This window comes from Saimiri boliviensis, chromosome 6 (genome assembly GCF_048565385.1).
Source record: "Saimiri boliviensis isolate mSaiBol1 chromosome 6, mSaiBol1.pri, whole genome shotgun sequence".
NCBI lineage: Eukaryota > Metazoa > Chordata > Mammalia > Primates > Cebidae > Saimiri > Saimiri boliviensis.
The window spans coordinates 127,096,571-127,111,027 of NC_133454.1; the positions used below are offsets into that span (position 1 = coordinate 127,096,571).

The following is a 14,457-nucleotide window of genomic DNA, read 5'->3' on the forward strand; positions in this document are numbered from 1 at the left end:
GACCCATTTTACTCCTGAGAAAACGAAGCTCATGATATTCCGAAGACTAGAGACAAAGTGACGGCAGCTATATAAATCAGACAGAGGCCTCATTTTTGCCGCTCTGCGATGCCATCTTAATTTGGCTTTTGATGTTCTTAAAATTCCTCTTTGAGACATATTCTTCCTCGGCACCCCACAGCGTCAGACAGAACCAGCCAGGGATGAGCCGTGCTAGCGACACAAGGCTAAGGCTAAGGAGTGAACATGAGTTCACTTGTGATGCCTTTTCTTTGAAAGATCTTGATGAAAAGGAGGGAGCTGAGCCAAGAAAAGTAGCTCGGAGAAGTCTTAGCTGTGTGAAGTGTGAAAAATTCATCAGGCCCATAGAGACGTGAGCATGAGACTCCAGCGCCCCTCACGCCTGCGCACACATCCTGCCCCAGCATTGTTTAAAGGCATTTCGTTCCTGTTTCCTGCCTCACTCATTCTGTTCATGTTCCTGGGATTTGCGATACAAAGGGCAATGTACAGCCAGTCGATAAGTTATGTTATTTTATTGTGAATTCTTGGTATACAACTTAGGAACTGCCTCTGTCTTTTAACTTAAAAACCTGGACCTACTAGCCTAGGCAACACAGAGAGACGCTGTCTCTACAAAAAAGTTTTGGTTTTTGTTTTTGAGACAGAGTCTTACTCTGTTGCCTAGGCTGGAGTGCAATGGCACAATCTCGCCTCACTTCAACCTCCACCTCCTGGGTTCAAGTGATTCTCCTGTCTCGGCCTCCCAAGTAGCTGAGGTGCCCGACACCACTCCTGGCTAATTTTTGTATTTTTAGTAGAGACAGGTTTTGCCACGTTGGCCAGGTTGGTCTCAAATTCCTGACCTCATGATCCGCCTGCCTCGGCCTCCCAAAATGCTGGGATTCCTTACAAGCATGAGCCACCGCACCTGGCCAAAAGTTGTTTTGTTTTGTTTTGCTTTTTTGAGATGAAGTCTTGCTCTGTTGCCCAGATGGGAATGCAATGGCATGATCTTGGATCACTGCAACTTCTGCCTTCTGGGTTAGAGCGATTCTCCCACCTCAGCCTGCCAAGTAGCAGGATTCTAGGCACCCACCATCATGCCCGGCTAATTTTTTTTTTTTTTTTTTTTGTATTTTTGTATTTTTGTAGAGACAGGGTTTCACCATGTTGGCCAGGCTGTCTCAAACTCCCGACCTCAGGTGATCTGTCTGCCTTGATCTCCCAAAGTGTTGGGATTACAGGTGTGAGCCACCATGCCTGGCCAAAAAGTTTTAAAAACTAGCTACATGTGGATGTGAGTGCCTGTAGTCCCAGCAACTCAGGAGGCTGAGGCGGGAGGATTGCTTGAGTCCAAAAGGTAGAGGCTGCAGTGAGCCGTGATCATGCCACTTCATGCCAGCCTGAGCAATGGAGCGAAATCTTATCTCTGAAAAGAAATAAACAAACAGACCAGGTGCCGAGGCTCATGCCTGTCATCCCAGCACTTTGGTAGGCCAAGGTGGGTAGATCACTTGAGGTCAGGAGTTCAAGACCAGCTTGGCCAACATGGTGAAACCCTGTCTTTACTAAAAATACAAAAATTAGCCAGGCGTGGTGGCACATGTCACCTACGAGGAAGGCTGAGGCAGGAGAATCGCTTTGAATCTGGGAGGTAGAGGCTGCAGTGAGCCGAGATTGCACCACTGCACTTCAGCCTGGGTGACAGAGACACCATCTCAGAAAAAAAAAGGAAGGAGGAATATTAGGAAGATAGAAATGGGGTATATGGAGACCCCAGGCCTGACCCCGTGCTGTCTGCCTGCCCGTTCTCTAGTCATGGCTGCCACAGTCAGCTTCCCACAGGTGCCGCTGACAGCCCTGCCTCAGAGCACCTGTGGCCATCAGTTTCTGCCCGGAGGCCTCTCGATCACCTGCCACAACCTCCCTGGTGGCATCTCAGATGAGACTTGGAGTGCAGGGGGTCACAGTCATGGGCAGCCCTTGAGTGATGGGCTGGGAGCCCGGGGACACCGTCTCCACTCCTCTGCCCTGCCTGGCTCCTCAGAATTCCCTAGAGGACAGCAGCTCCAGGTGCCCCACAGTGCCAGCCCAGTGACACACCCTAGGAGGGGCTCCTGCCCTGTCCCACTCTCGTAATCCTCCACTCCTGCTCCCTGGAACCACTCCCCAAACAAGCCACTGCATACAAGCCCTGTCTTTGGAGCGATCCAGCCTAAGACAGAAGAAGGTGATTATGGAAATAATTCTGGGTAGTTTTTCCAACGCAGAGAGAGGGACTGACACCCTTTTGTCTGTGAACACTTATTGACCGTCTTTCTATGCCCGGAGAAGTAGATAAAACGCACGCTCCAAAGCCCAGGGACTTTGTCTCCTTCCCTGCTGCATCCCCAGTGCCTTCAGCCATGCCTCCAGCCATGCCTCGCACATAGTAGGTGCCTAGGAAACCTGTGTTAAAGAAGGAAGGTGGGCCAGGCGTGGTGCTCACGCCTGTAATCCCAGCACTTTGGGAGGCCAAGGAGGGTGGATCACGAGGTCAATAGATCAAGACCATCCTGGTCAACATGGTGAAACCCTGTCTCTACTAAAAATACAAAAAATCAGCTGGGCATGGTGGTGGGTGCCTGTAATTCCAGCTACTCAGAAGGCTGAGGCAGGAGAATTGCCTGAACCCAGGAGGCGGAGGTTGTGGTGAGCCAAGATCGCGCCATTGCACTCCTGCTCCGGGTCACCTCCTGGCAGGAGCCCCGTCTCTTTCTCAAAGCAGAGCGGTCCTGGCTTCTGCACTCTTTGGTGTTGCCTCAGGAGGGTGCTAGAGCCTTGGAGACTGGGTCTGGGACAGGCAGGACTGGGTCTGAGGTGGACGATGCCTGGGGCTCAGCCTGGAGAAGAAGGGTAGGTGAGTGGGGTGGCACCCCGGGACTCGTCCCTGACAGGCCTCTGGCGGGCACCCAAAGGTGTGTGTTGGGAGCGGGGAGGAAAAAGCCTTATCTGGGCCCGCATCCTGAGCCCAGTTGCTTCCCCCACTCTGGGATGGAGCTCATGGGTCCCTGGTAGGTTCGGGAGGGCTCTCGGGAGTGCTATGGGATTGAACCCAGAGCATGTCAGGGCCCTTGCTCCCTGGAGCCAGCCCTGGGGGGCAGAGATCCTGGCAGCAGAACAGGCATTTGGAAATATCCAGGCGAGGACCAGAGGTATGGGTCCTGCGCTGAACCAGGGGACTCTGAGCCCCCACCCTCTGCGGAGTCCCCTCAGGCAGGAGGAGGGGAAGCCGAGGGTCTCCTTGGGAAGGGCTCAGCAGGATCAGGGAACCAGGCAGGCAGAGTATGAACGGGTGCGGGCGCTCACCATGTGCTCGCTGTGTGTGAAATGTCAGCTCCGCGAAGCTTCGGCTTGTCGTCACTGCAGGTGAGGAAAGGGAGGCCCACGAGGTACAAGCAGCATGGCCAAGGCTGCAGAGGGCGAGGGAGGGGCCGGGAATCGATCCCAGGCTGCCTGGCCTGGGGACTGCGCTCTCGCCCCGATGCCACTCGTGGGAGATGATACGGTAAGCGCCACGAGGACAGGGCACTTATCCTCCTTATGGCTCGGTGATTCATGGAAGAGCTGTTCCGTTAACCGCGTCTTTCCAGGCTTTCAGGAAAGCAGGCAGGACACTGGCCGCCAGCCCAGGAGCGTCCGTGCAGAGGTGAGAATTGGTCTATCTGGAAGCACTGTTAACACCAGCTTCCTGGCACCGAGTGGACACACACCCCTGAAACGGCTCACTGCCACCCATGGGCCCCGCTCCTGCAAGGGCAGAGATCAACTGGGCTTCCGGTTACTCTGGCGCTGAGTGCTAAGCCACTAAATGCAGCCCAGGTTAGTTGGGTTTGGCTAGGACACCACAAATAATGTGTCAGAGCCCTGGCACACTGGACATCTAGCCCCTACGCCCCTAGCTGCCTCTGGGAAAGTGCTGGATTGAAGTCCAAGCCTGCTCTGTGCCCTGCTGAGCTGGGCAGTCAAGCCCCAGCTTAGCCTTTACTGCCCTGAGCGAGCTCCAGTGCTCGGTCAGGCTGCACATGGCAGGTTGGCGGGAACAGGGCAGCCACGGATCAAGCCCAAGACAAGGACAGAGGCCAAGGGCTTTCCCAGGTTCAGTCCACCTGCTCAGGACAACTGGTGCTGGGAGCACCACGTAGAGCTCCCAGCCCAACTCCATTCAGGGACACATGAGCCCACGCCTGTGGCCCACCCATCCCTGTGCTCAGTGAGGCCGCTGGGGCACCTTCCCCTTGGATAAGAGTTTAGAACTCCGAAGACTATGCTGGACCAGATCTCACCCTCAGGGCATTTCAGGGGTGTCTCAATGGCTCCCACCCTGGCCTGGAATCCTCCTGTGCTGCCGGGATATCAGGGAGGCGCTGGGCATTGCCAGGGGAAGATGGAGTTGCTATGGAGCCACTCTTGGTGAAGGCTGAATCGGTGACGTTGGAAGTCTAGGTTTTCCTGAGGCTGGGGTCTGAATCTTGGTCTAGATCAGGGGTCAGCACATTTTTCCTGAAAATGCAGATAGAGCCAGGTGTGGTGGTTCACGCTGTAATCCCAGCACTTTGGGATGCTGAGGCGGGCGGATCACGAGGTCAGGAGTTCGAGACTAGACTGGCCAAGAGACCATCCTAGGCAGCATGGTGAAACCCTGCCTCTACTAAAAATACAAAAATTAGCTGGGCACGGTGGTGGGCATCTGTAATTGCAGCTACTCGGGAGGCTGAGGCAGGAGAATTGCTTGAACCCAGGAGGTGGAGGTTGCAGCGAGCCGAAGATTTGCCATTGTACTTCAGCCAGGAGACAGAGCAAGACTCCGACTCAAAAAATAAAATAAAATAAAATGCCGATAGAAAACATCTTAAGCTCTGAGGACCACATAGTCTCTGTTGCAATCATTCGTTTGGGCCATTGCAGCACAAAAGCAAACATAGACAACACACAAAGGAGTGAGCATGGCTGGGCTGCAATAAAACTTTACTTACAAAAGCAGGTGATGGCCGGGTGCGGTGGCTCAAGCCTGTAATCCCAGCACTTTGGGAGGCCAAGGCGGGTGGATCACGAGGTCAAGAGATCGAGACCATCCCGGTCAACATGGTGAAACCCCGTCTCTACTAAAAATACAAAAAACTAGCTGGGCATGGTGGCGCATGCCTGTAATCTCAGCTACTCAGGAGGCTGAGGCAGGAGAATTGCCTGAACCCGGGAGGCGGAGGTTGCGGTGAGCCGAGATCGCACGATTGCACTCCAGCCTGGGTGACAAGAGCGAAACTCCGTCTCAAAAAAAAAAAAAAGCAGGTGATGGACCTAGGTCCACGGCATCCCAGCCTTTGATGCAGATGGGGAACTAGCATGCGCCTTCAGTTCCCTCTCCGGTAGGGTTATGGGAGAAACCACAGAGAGAAACGGACTTCAGGAAAACAGTAAAATAAACAAATGAAGTGAGACATAGCCGCTCCTGGAGGCTGCAGGCTGTTTTGAACCTGCGTGTGCGTGGAGATGTGTGTGTGTGGGTGGAGGCTGAGCGTGGCTGGAGGTGGCCGTGGGAGGATGCCGGAAGGAAGCCGTTTGCATTCAGTTCCTCTCTTACCGATATCTGGAGCTGTTGAGGGACAGTCACTGCTCAGCACTGACCCTGGCGCAGGCCACTGCTAACCTCTGCGGGGGGTGAGGCGCTGGGCGAACAGTGGGACTGGCTGCTGCGGGCCGTCCCGCTCCCACACTTCCGCTGTAAATACCCAGAACCAGCACATTAGAACGTGGAGAGCCACCTCCCCAGGTTCAGAAGGGGAAACTCTGACCTCAAACTCTCAAGTGCGAGATAGCAAAGGGGAGAGGTTGGCGGGTCTGGTGGTGCCTGGGGCTTAGCTCCTTCCTACGCCTTGAAACCACAGGCTGGCATATTACCAGCGAGAACCACCAGTTCCACCAGGGGAAGGGCCTGAGCTCACCGGTTCCAGGGGAGACATCTCAGGGGACAAGGACATCCCTGGTGCTGAATTAGTGGAGCACACAGATGGAGAATACACACAAGAGAAATGCACTAGCAGACAAGAAAAGGCACTGGCAGCAGGAAGTTACAAAAAACAACGAAAAGACAGAGTAGACAGAAAATCAATAATCGCTGGGCGCGGTGGCTCCCGCCTGTAATCCCAGCACTCTGGGAGGCCAATGCGGGTGGATCACCTAAGGTCAGGAGTTCAAGACCAGCCTGGCCAACATGGTGAAACCCCGTCTCTACTAAAAATACAAAAATTAGCCGGGTGTGGCGGCACCTGCCTATAGTCCCAACTACTTGAGAGGCTGAGGCAGGAGAATCGCTTGAACCAGGAGGCAGAGGTTGCAGTGAGCTGAGACCACGCCATTGCACTCCAGCCTGGGTGACAGAGTGAGACTCCATCTCAAAAAAAGAAAAAATAATAATAATAATCAAAGAAAGCCAGTGACAAGTGGGATGAATCATACAAGGTATATGACTCAAGGATAAAGAGATGAGTGGCGAGATCAGCTGGGGAACTCTCTCCCAGGAAGGATAAACCAGAAGAAACACGAATGACAGTGAAGTGTCTGGGCGGGGTGGCTCACGCCTGTAATCCCAGCACTTTGGGAGGCCAAGGCAGGCAGATGACTTGAGGTCAGGAGTTCGAGACCAGCCTGGCCAATATGGTGAAACCCTGCCTCTACTAAAAATACAAAAATTAGCCAGGCATGGCGGCAGGCACCTGTGATTCCAGCTACTCTGGAGGCTGAGGCAGGAGAATCGCTTGAACCTGGGAGGTAGAGGTTGCAGAGAGCCGAGATGGTGCCACTGCACTCCAGCCTGGGTGACAGAGTGAGAATCCATCTCGAAACAAAAAACACACAAATTAGCTGGGCATGGTGGCACGCTGGGCCTGTGGTCTTGGCTACTTGGGGCAGGAGCCGTGGCAGGGGCACGTGCTGAGGTGGGAGGACCGCTTGTGCCCAGGAGGTGGAGGCTGAAGTGAGCTGCCATTGTACCACTGCACTTTAGCCTGGGTGACAGAGCGAGACCCTGTCTCAAAAAACAAACAAACAAACAAACAAACAAAACAAAAACAAAAACACGTAAGTCAGGTTGTTCTGCAGGTGGTGCTGGAGAAAATGACTCTTTACTTAGAGAAAAATAAAACTGGATTCCCACCCAACAGCATATGCTAGAGTGGCCGTTAAATATGAAGATAGAATGTGAAGATTAAAAAAACAGCTACTGGGCAGGGCGCGGTGGCTCACGCCTGTAATCCCAGCACTTTGGGAGGCCGGGGCGGGTGGATCACGAGGTCAAGAGATCGAGACCATCCTGGTCAACATGGTGAAACCCCGTCTCTACTAAAAATACAAAAAGTTAGCTGGGCGTGGTGGCGTGTGCCTGTAATCCCAGCTACTCAGGAGGAGAATTGCTTGAACCCAGGAGGCGGAGGTTGCGGTGAGCCGAGATCGTGCCATTGCACTCCAGCCTGGGTAACAAGAGTGAAACTCCGTCTCAAAAAAAAAAACAAACAACAACAAAAAAAAACAGTTACTAGAAGACACCATAGGAGAATATTGTTGGGATCATGAAACACCTTTAAGTCCGGGCACAATGGCTCGCACCTGTAGTCCCAACACATTGGGATGCTGAGTCAGGAGGATCACTTGAGGCCAAGAGTTTGAGACCAGACCAGCCTGGACAACACAAAGCTCTTAAAAAAAAAAAAATTTTTTTTTTTTTTGGCCTGGCACAGTGGCTCATGCCTGTAATCCCAGCACTTTGGGAGGCCGAGGTGGGTGGATCACGAGGTCAGGAGTTCAAGACCAGCCTGGCCAAGATGGTGAAAACCCATCTCTACTAAAAATACAAAAATTAGCCAGGTGTGGTGGTGGGTGCCTGTAATCCCAGCTACTTGGGAGGCAGAGGCAGAGAATTGCTTGAACCTGGGAGGCAGAGGTTGCAGTGAGCCGAGATCACACTGTTGCACTCCAGTCTGGGCTGGAGAGAGCTAGATTCTGTCTAAAAAAAAAAAAAAAGACTTTTTAATGAAAAATTTTTTTAAACTTTTATTTTAGTTTGGCAGTACATGCGAAGGTTTGTTACATAAGTAAACTTGTGTCATAAGAGTGTGTCGTGCAGATTATTTCATCACCCAGCTCCTAAGCCCAGTACCCAGTAGTTACCTTTTCTGCTCCTCTCCCTCCTCCCACCCTCCACCCTTGAGTAAACACCAGTGTCTGCTGTTTCCTTCTGTGTTATTAGTTCTTATCACTTAGCTCCCGCATATAAGTGAGAACATGCAGTATCTGGTTTTCTGCTCCTGCATTAATTTGCTAAGGATAACAGCCTCCAGCTTCGTCTATGTTCCCATAAAAGACACGGTCTTGTTCTTTTCATGGCTGCATTAAATGAAGTTTGAAAGGCACAAAACATAAATACCAACCCCTCCCTCACCACAAAAATCCCTTGATGAATTTGATTACACTAAAATTAAGGAGTTTTGTTTAATGAAAGACTCCTTGGACAAACCTGAGGGTTGATAGAATAGGAGAAGCTGTCTGTCGTGTCTAAAGCCAACAAGAGATCAATAGCTAGAATAAACGAAGATCTGTAAATCAACAGAAAGTAGGCAGCAACGCCAAAGAAAATAGCCCAGGGTACAGCCATTAAAAGGAACGTGATCATGTCCTTTGCAGGGTCATGGGTGGAGCTGGAAGCCATTAGTCTCAGCAAACTAACACGGGAACAGAAAACCAAATACCGAATGGTCTCACTTACAAGTAGGAGCTGAACAATGAGAACACCTGGTCACATGGCGAGGATCAGCACACACTGGCGCCTGTGGGGGGTGGGGGGTGGTACTGGGGAGGGAGAGCACCAGGAAGAATAGCTAAAGGATGCTGGGCGTAATACCTGGGTGGGATGATCTGTGCAGGAAAACCACCATGGCACACACTTACCTGTGTAACAAACCTACACATCCTGCATATGTACCCCAGAACTTTAAAGAAACGTTGAAGGGGGACCGGGCTTGGTGGCTCACGCCTGTAATCCCCGCACTTTGGGAGGCCAAGGCGGGTGGATCACCTGAGGTTAGGAGTTTGAGACCAGCCTAGCCAACCTGGTGAAACCCCGTCTCTATTAAAAATACAAAAAATTAGCTGGGCGTGGTGGCGGGCGCCTGTAGTCCCAGCTACTCAGGAGGCTGAGGCAGGAGAATCGCTTGAATCTGGGAGGCAGAGGTTGCAGTGAGCCAAGATCGTGCCTCTGCACTCCAGCCTGGGTGACAGAGTGAGACTCTATCTCAAAAAAAAAAAAAAAAAAAAAAAAAAAAAAAAGGCCGGGCGCGGTGGCTCAAGCACTTTGGGAGGCCGAGGCGGGTGGATCACTAGGTCAAGAGATCGAGACCATCCCGGTCAACATAGTGAAACCTCGTCTCTACTAAAAATACAAAAAATTAGCTGGGCATGGTGGCACGTGCCTGTAATCCCCGCTACTCAGGAGGCTGAGGCAGGAGAATTGCCTGAACCCAGGAGGCAGAGGTTGCGGTGAGCCGAGATCGCGCCATTGCACTCCAGCCTGGGTAACAAGAGCGAAACTCAGCCTTAAAAAAAAAAAAAAAAAAAAAAAAAAGTAGAAAGAAAACACACACACACACACACACACACACACACAACTAAAAAAGAAAACGAATCAATAAAGTAATTGAAAAAAAATAGTCCAAGGAAATAAACAGCCAGTTTTCAGAATAGAAAAACAAAGTGCAATAAGCAGACAAAGAGAGAATGGAAATTCCTTAGAACTGCCGGGAGGAGAGGACATGGGGCTAGAGAGAGTCCAGCAGCAGCCGTGAGCGCAGGGGGCTGGGGAAGCCCTCGGGAGGGCCCCTGGCTCTGCTGATGGAAGCCACCTGCTTGCATCCATGGGATCCAGCAGCTCCACGCAGGACATCATCCCAACATCACCCCCAGGAGGTGAGAGTGGAATGTAAGGACAAAGGGAACATATACATAAATGGTACAAATAAGAGGGAGATCCTGCCCAGGCAGCGAGGGTCATGGACTAGGAACCTAGGAGTAATTAACCCCTCCCCCACCACGCACATGTGCACATCTGCAGTCCAGCATGGACAGGAAGAATGAATGGCCCAGAACGGCCAGGCTTCGCTGTGGGAGGAGGGCTGGATTGGACATGTCTCAATGAACTGTGGGTAGATCTTACAGTCTGCAGGGCACAGAAATGCTCCCGCACACTCTGGGACACACAGGGAGGCTACGTTAGCCTAATCTGAACTGACCACAGTGGGAGATGTGAGAAGATGACAGACACAGGCTGGGGCAGTGGTAGGCAGGTACTCACGGGGAAACAGCAGCCATGGGCAACCCTGTACCCTGCTCTTATAGCCCAGACCCTGCTCCAACCTACACAGGGAAGACCCTGAGCAGAGAAATAGCAGAGCAGAAGGGAGCCCAAAGGGATGTGGAACCGCTGCCAGAGGACAGGAGGAGGTCTGGCTGGACCTGCAGGCCCTGGAGGGCCCGGAGGAGGAGGCCACTGTGCTAACTCACAAGATATTTGTTCCCGGCCACGCAGGTGTGTGTGTGTGTGCATGTGTGTGATGTGCGTGTGTGCATGCGAGTGTGTGCATGTGCGTGTGTGCATGCGTGTGCACATGTGCAGGAGTGTGCATGTGAGTGTGTGTGCATGTGCGTGTGTGCATGTGTGTGTATGTGCATGTGTGTATGTGCATGTGTGTGCATGCATGTGCATGCATGTGCATGTGTGTGCACGCGCATGTGCATGTGAGTGTGTGCATGTGTGTGCATCTGAGTGTGTGTGTGTGCATGTGCATGTGTGTACATGTGCGTGTGTGCATGTGTGCATGTGCATGTGCGTGCGTGTGCATGTGCGTGTGTGCGTGCGTGTGCACATGTGCATGTGTGTGTACCTGTGAGCGTGTGCATGTGAGTGTGTGCATGTGCGCACATATGCATGTGTGTGCGTGCATGTGCATGAGTGTGTGCATGTGCGTGTGTGCATGAGTGTGTGTGTTGGGGAGGGAAGGAGGAAATGTGAACTGTTGAGAGTGTGAATAAGTTGTGTGTGTACGATAGCATGTGGGTGTGAGTGAGCATGGGTGACAGAGTGTTGGAAACAGATGCTCGGTGCCGCAAAGAAAAATCAGCACTGAGACAAAGGCTTTTTCAGCAACGCAATTTTTACTTCCTGGACTGCAGGAAGAGTACTTTCACTAGCCATTTTGCCACAAGAGTACGATGAACAAAGGCAAACACACAAATTTATCGCTTATGCATTTGGGGTCGTTTTTACTACTGTGTCTGATCTCTGTTGGCTGGACCCAGACCTCACAAACTAAACTAAAACCTGATTGGCTAATAACTTAAAACTTTTCTAAACAGGTAAGAGCAATGGAGAGCTGGGATATGCCTGTGAGCACATCCAGCACAGATATCTTGGTTAAAGTACAAGGATATAGAATGTACTATGTGCCTGTAGGCATGGCATGTTTAACAGCTATATAGAGGCTGGGCGTGGTGGCTCATGCCTGTAATCCCAGCACTTTGGGAAGCTGAGGCAGGTGGATCACCTGAGGTTGAGAGTTTTGAGACCAGCCTGACCAACATGGAGAAACCCCATCTCTACTAAAAATACAAAATTAGCCAGGCATGGAGGCGCTTGCCTGTAATCTCCATCTACTTGGGAGGCTGAGGCAGCAGAATTGCTTGAACCCAGGAGGCGGAAGTTGTGGTGAGCCGAGATCACACCATTGCACTTCAGCCTGGGCAACAAGAGTGAAACTCTTCTCAAAAAAACAAAACAACTATTAAAAAAACAGCTACACAGGAGAGGACTTAACAAAATTATTAGCACACGTATTCTTTAACAAGAAAGGAAACTTTAAAAAGGAACTTTTCTACTTCCCATACAGCGTATCAAGGTCGTGTGGAGCATGTGTGTTTGATGGTGAGTGTGTTGGGGAATGGTGTGTGTGCTGGGAATGGGGTGAGTATATATGAAAGGGCTGCAGAATTTGCTGCAAGGAGAGAACGTAGCAGAAAGGGAAGCACACGCACTGTTTTTGATACAAAAATGCAGTCTGTCACCAAGGCTGGAGTGCAGTGGTACAATCACGGCTCACTGCAGCCTTGATCTCCCTGGGCTCAGGTGATCCTCCCACGTCAGCCTCCCAAGTGGTTGGGACTGCAGATGCGCGCCACTATGCCTAGCTAATTTTTTATTTTTTTTGTGGAGATGGGGTTTTACCATGTTTCCCAGGCTGGTCTTAAACTCTCGGGCTCAAACGATCTGCCTACCTTGACCTTCCAAAGTGCTGGGTTGCAGGCGTGCGCCACCGCTGGCCTTTTCTTTGCTTTTTGTATTTTATTTATTTATTATTGTTTTGAGATAGAGTTTCGCTTTTGTCACCCAGGCTGGAGTACAGTGGTGCCATCTCAGCTCACTGCAATCTCTGCCTCCCAGGTTCAAGCGTTTCTCCTGCCTCAGCCTCCCGAGTAGCTGGGATTATAGGCACCCGCCACCATGCCCCGCTAATTTTTGGATTTTTCAGGAGAGACAGGGTTTCGTTTGCCATGTTTGCCAGGCTGGTCTTGAACTCCTGACCTCAGGTGATCCACCTGTCTTGGCGTCCCAATGTACTGGGATTACAGGCATGAGCCACCACACCCACTGTTTTTTGTAGTTTATTGAATACTCAGCATTGAGAACTGAAGAAGGCAAATTGCAGATCGTTTTTAGCTCAGGTCAAATGAGCAAATTAAGCTCTTCTGGAAGAAAGAGAAGAAGAGGGTGCTGGCAGGATCTGAGTGAGGGAAGAAGTTGGTGAGAGGGCACGGGAATGAGGGGAATAAAGACATTTATGCCCAGACCCCCGGGACCCAGAACCTGGAGTGTGTTCTCTGGCCCAGGCACGTGGTGGACGGTGACTTGGCCCAGCTCCCCATGAGTGAGAACTCCACTTGTCTGTCCCCAAGACAGTGCCTGTCCCTGTCTGTACCACCTCTGGCCAAGCCAGCCCCAGATGGCACCACCCTGCCACTGTGCCCATCCGCCACCTGCTGGCAGAGGTGGGGATCAGTCCCCATGCTCTGAGCCCCTTCTCCCACCTCAGCTCCGAGGGCACTGCCAAGGGCCAATAGGGAAAAGACTGCTTCAGCTTCCACATATGAGGTTATCTTATTTTATTTTATTTTTTAAGACTCAGTCTCACTCTGTCTCCCAGGCTGGAGTACAATGGCACAATCTCGGCTCACTGCAACCTCCGCCTCTCAGGTTCAAGCAATTCTCCTGCCTCAGCCTCCCGAGTAGCTGGGATTACAGGGATCTACCACCAGGCCCTGCTAATTTTTGTACTTTTAGTAGAGACAGGATTTCTCCATGTTGGCCAGGCTGGTCTCAAACTCCTGCCCTCAGGTGATCCATCTACCTTGGCCTCCCAAAGTGCAGGGGTTACAGGAGTGAGCCACTGCTGTCGATGGTGGGTGCTTGTCCCTGAGAGTCACTGCTCTGGTTGGGGTGGGGGTGGGACATCAGGAATGAGGAAAGGGGAAAGGCATCTGTCCTGAGGGAGGAAGCTGGTTCTCCGGACTCCACATGGTTGCTCAGCAGCGCTCCTGTCTGAGTTTCCTTTCTGCCTCCTGGGGACAATCCCATGGGTGTTACCCTAATCCCACAGACACCTGGAATCCATACGCCCAACAGGGAAAACGGTGCCTCCCCAGTGCTGCCTCCTGTCCTGCGGCTCCAACTCAGGGAAGAAGAGGACCCCTTTGCTGTCCCTTGAGGCCTGCTTCCCTGAATAGTCACCAAGTCCAGAAGCTTCTAATCAGATGTGTTTGGAGAATTTGCCCAGGGCCGGACCCCACACAGGGCCTGCCTCCCCAGCAGCCTTGCGCACTCAGCCAATTCTGCTGAACCGGACACTGAGCCAGCCGCTGCCCTATCTGGGCTGTCACTCACTGAAGATCAAGTCCAGGGAGACCGAAAACCTGGACTCCCTTGGTCAGGTGACAAGCCCGGTCTTACGGCATCCGGAGTGGAGCCGCGGGCCTCCTGTATCAGGGATTTCCAGCTCTTCCTCTCCTGCCAACTGCCAGGAGCACATAGAAAATGGAGATATGGGCTGGGTGAGATGGCTCACGCCTGTAATCCCAGCAATTTGGGAGACTGAGGCAGATGGATCACCTGAGGTCAGGAGTTCGAGACCAGCCTGGCCAACATGGCAAAATCCCATCTCCACTAAAAATACGAAAATTAGCTGGGTGTGGTGGCGGGCACCTGCAATCCTGGAGGATCTCCTCCCTCGGAGGCTGAGGCAGGAGAATCCCTTGAACTTGGGAGGCAGAGGTTGCAGTGAGCTAAAATCGTGCCATTGCACTCCAGCCGGGGCAATAAGA

General features: G+C 52.0%; 1 long non-coding RNA gene across 1 annotated transcript; it reads right to left on the reverse strand.

Moving 5' to 3' along the window:
• Positions 1-266: 266 nt before the first annotated feature.
• On the reverse strand, positions 267-5,225 carry LOC141584920 (uncharacterized). The gene is made up of 2 exons (XR_012518220.1): positions 3,352-5,225; positions 267-2,885 (listed from the first exon to the last, which is right to left on the reverse strand). It is a non-coding gene; the product is annotated as an uncharacterized LOC141584920 (long non-coding RNA).
• Between the last annotated feature and the right edge of the window lie 9,232 nt (positions 5,226-14,457).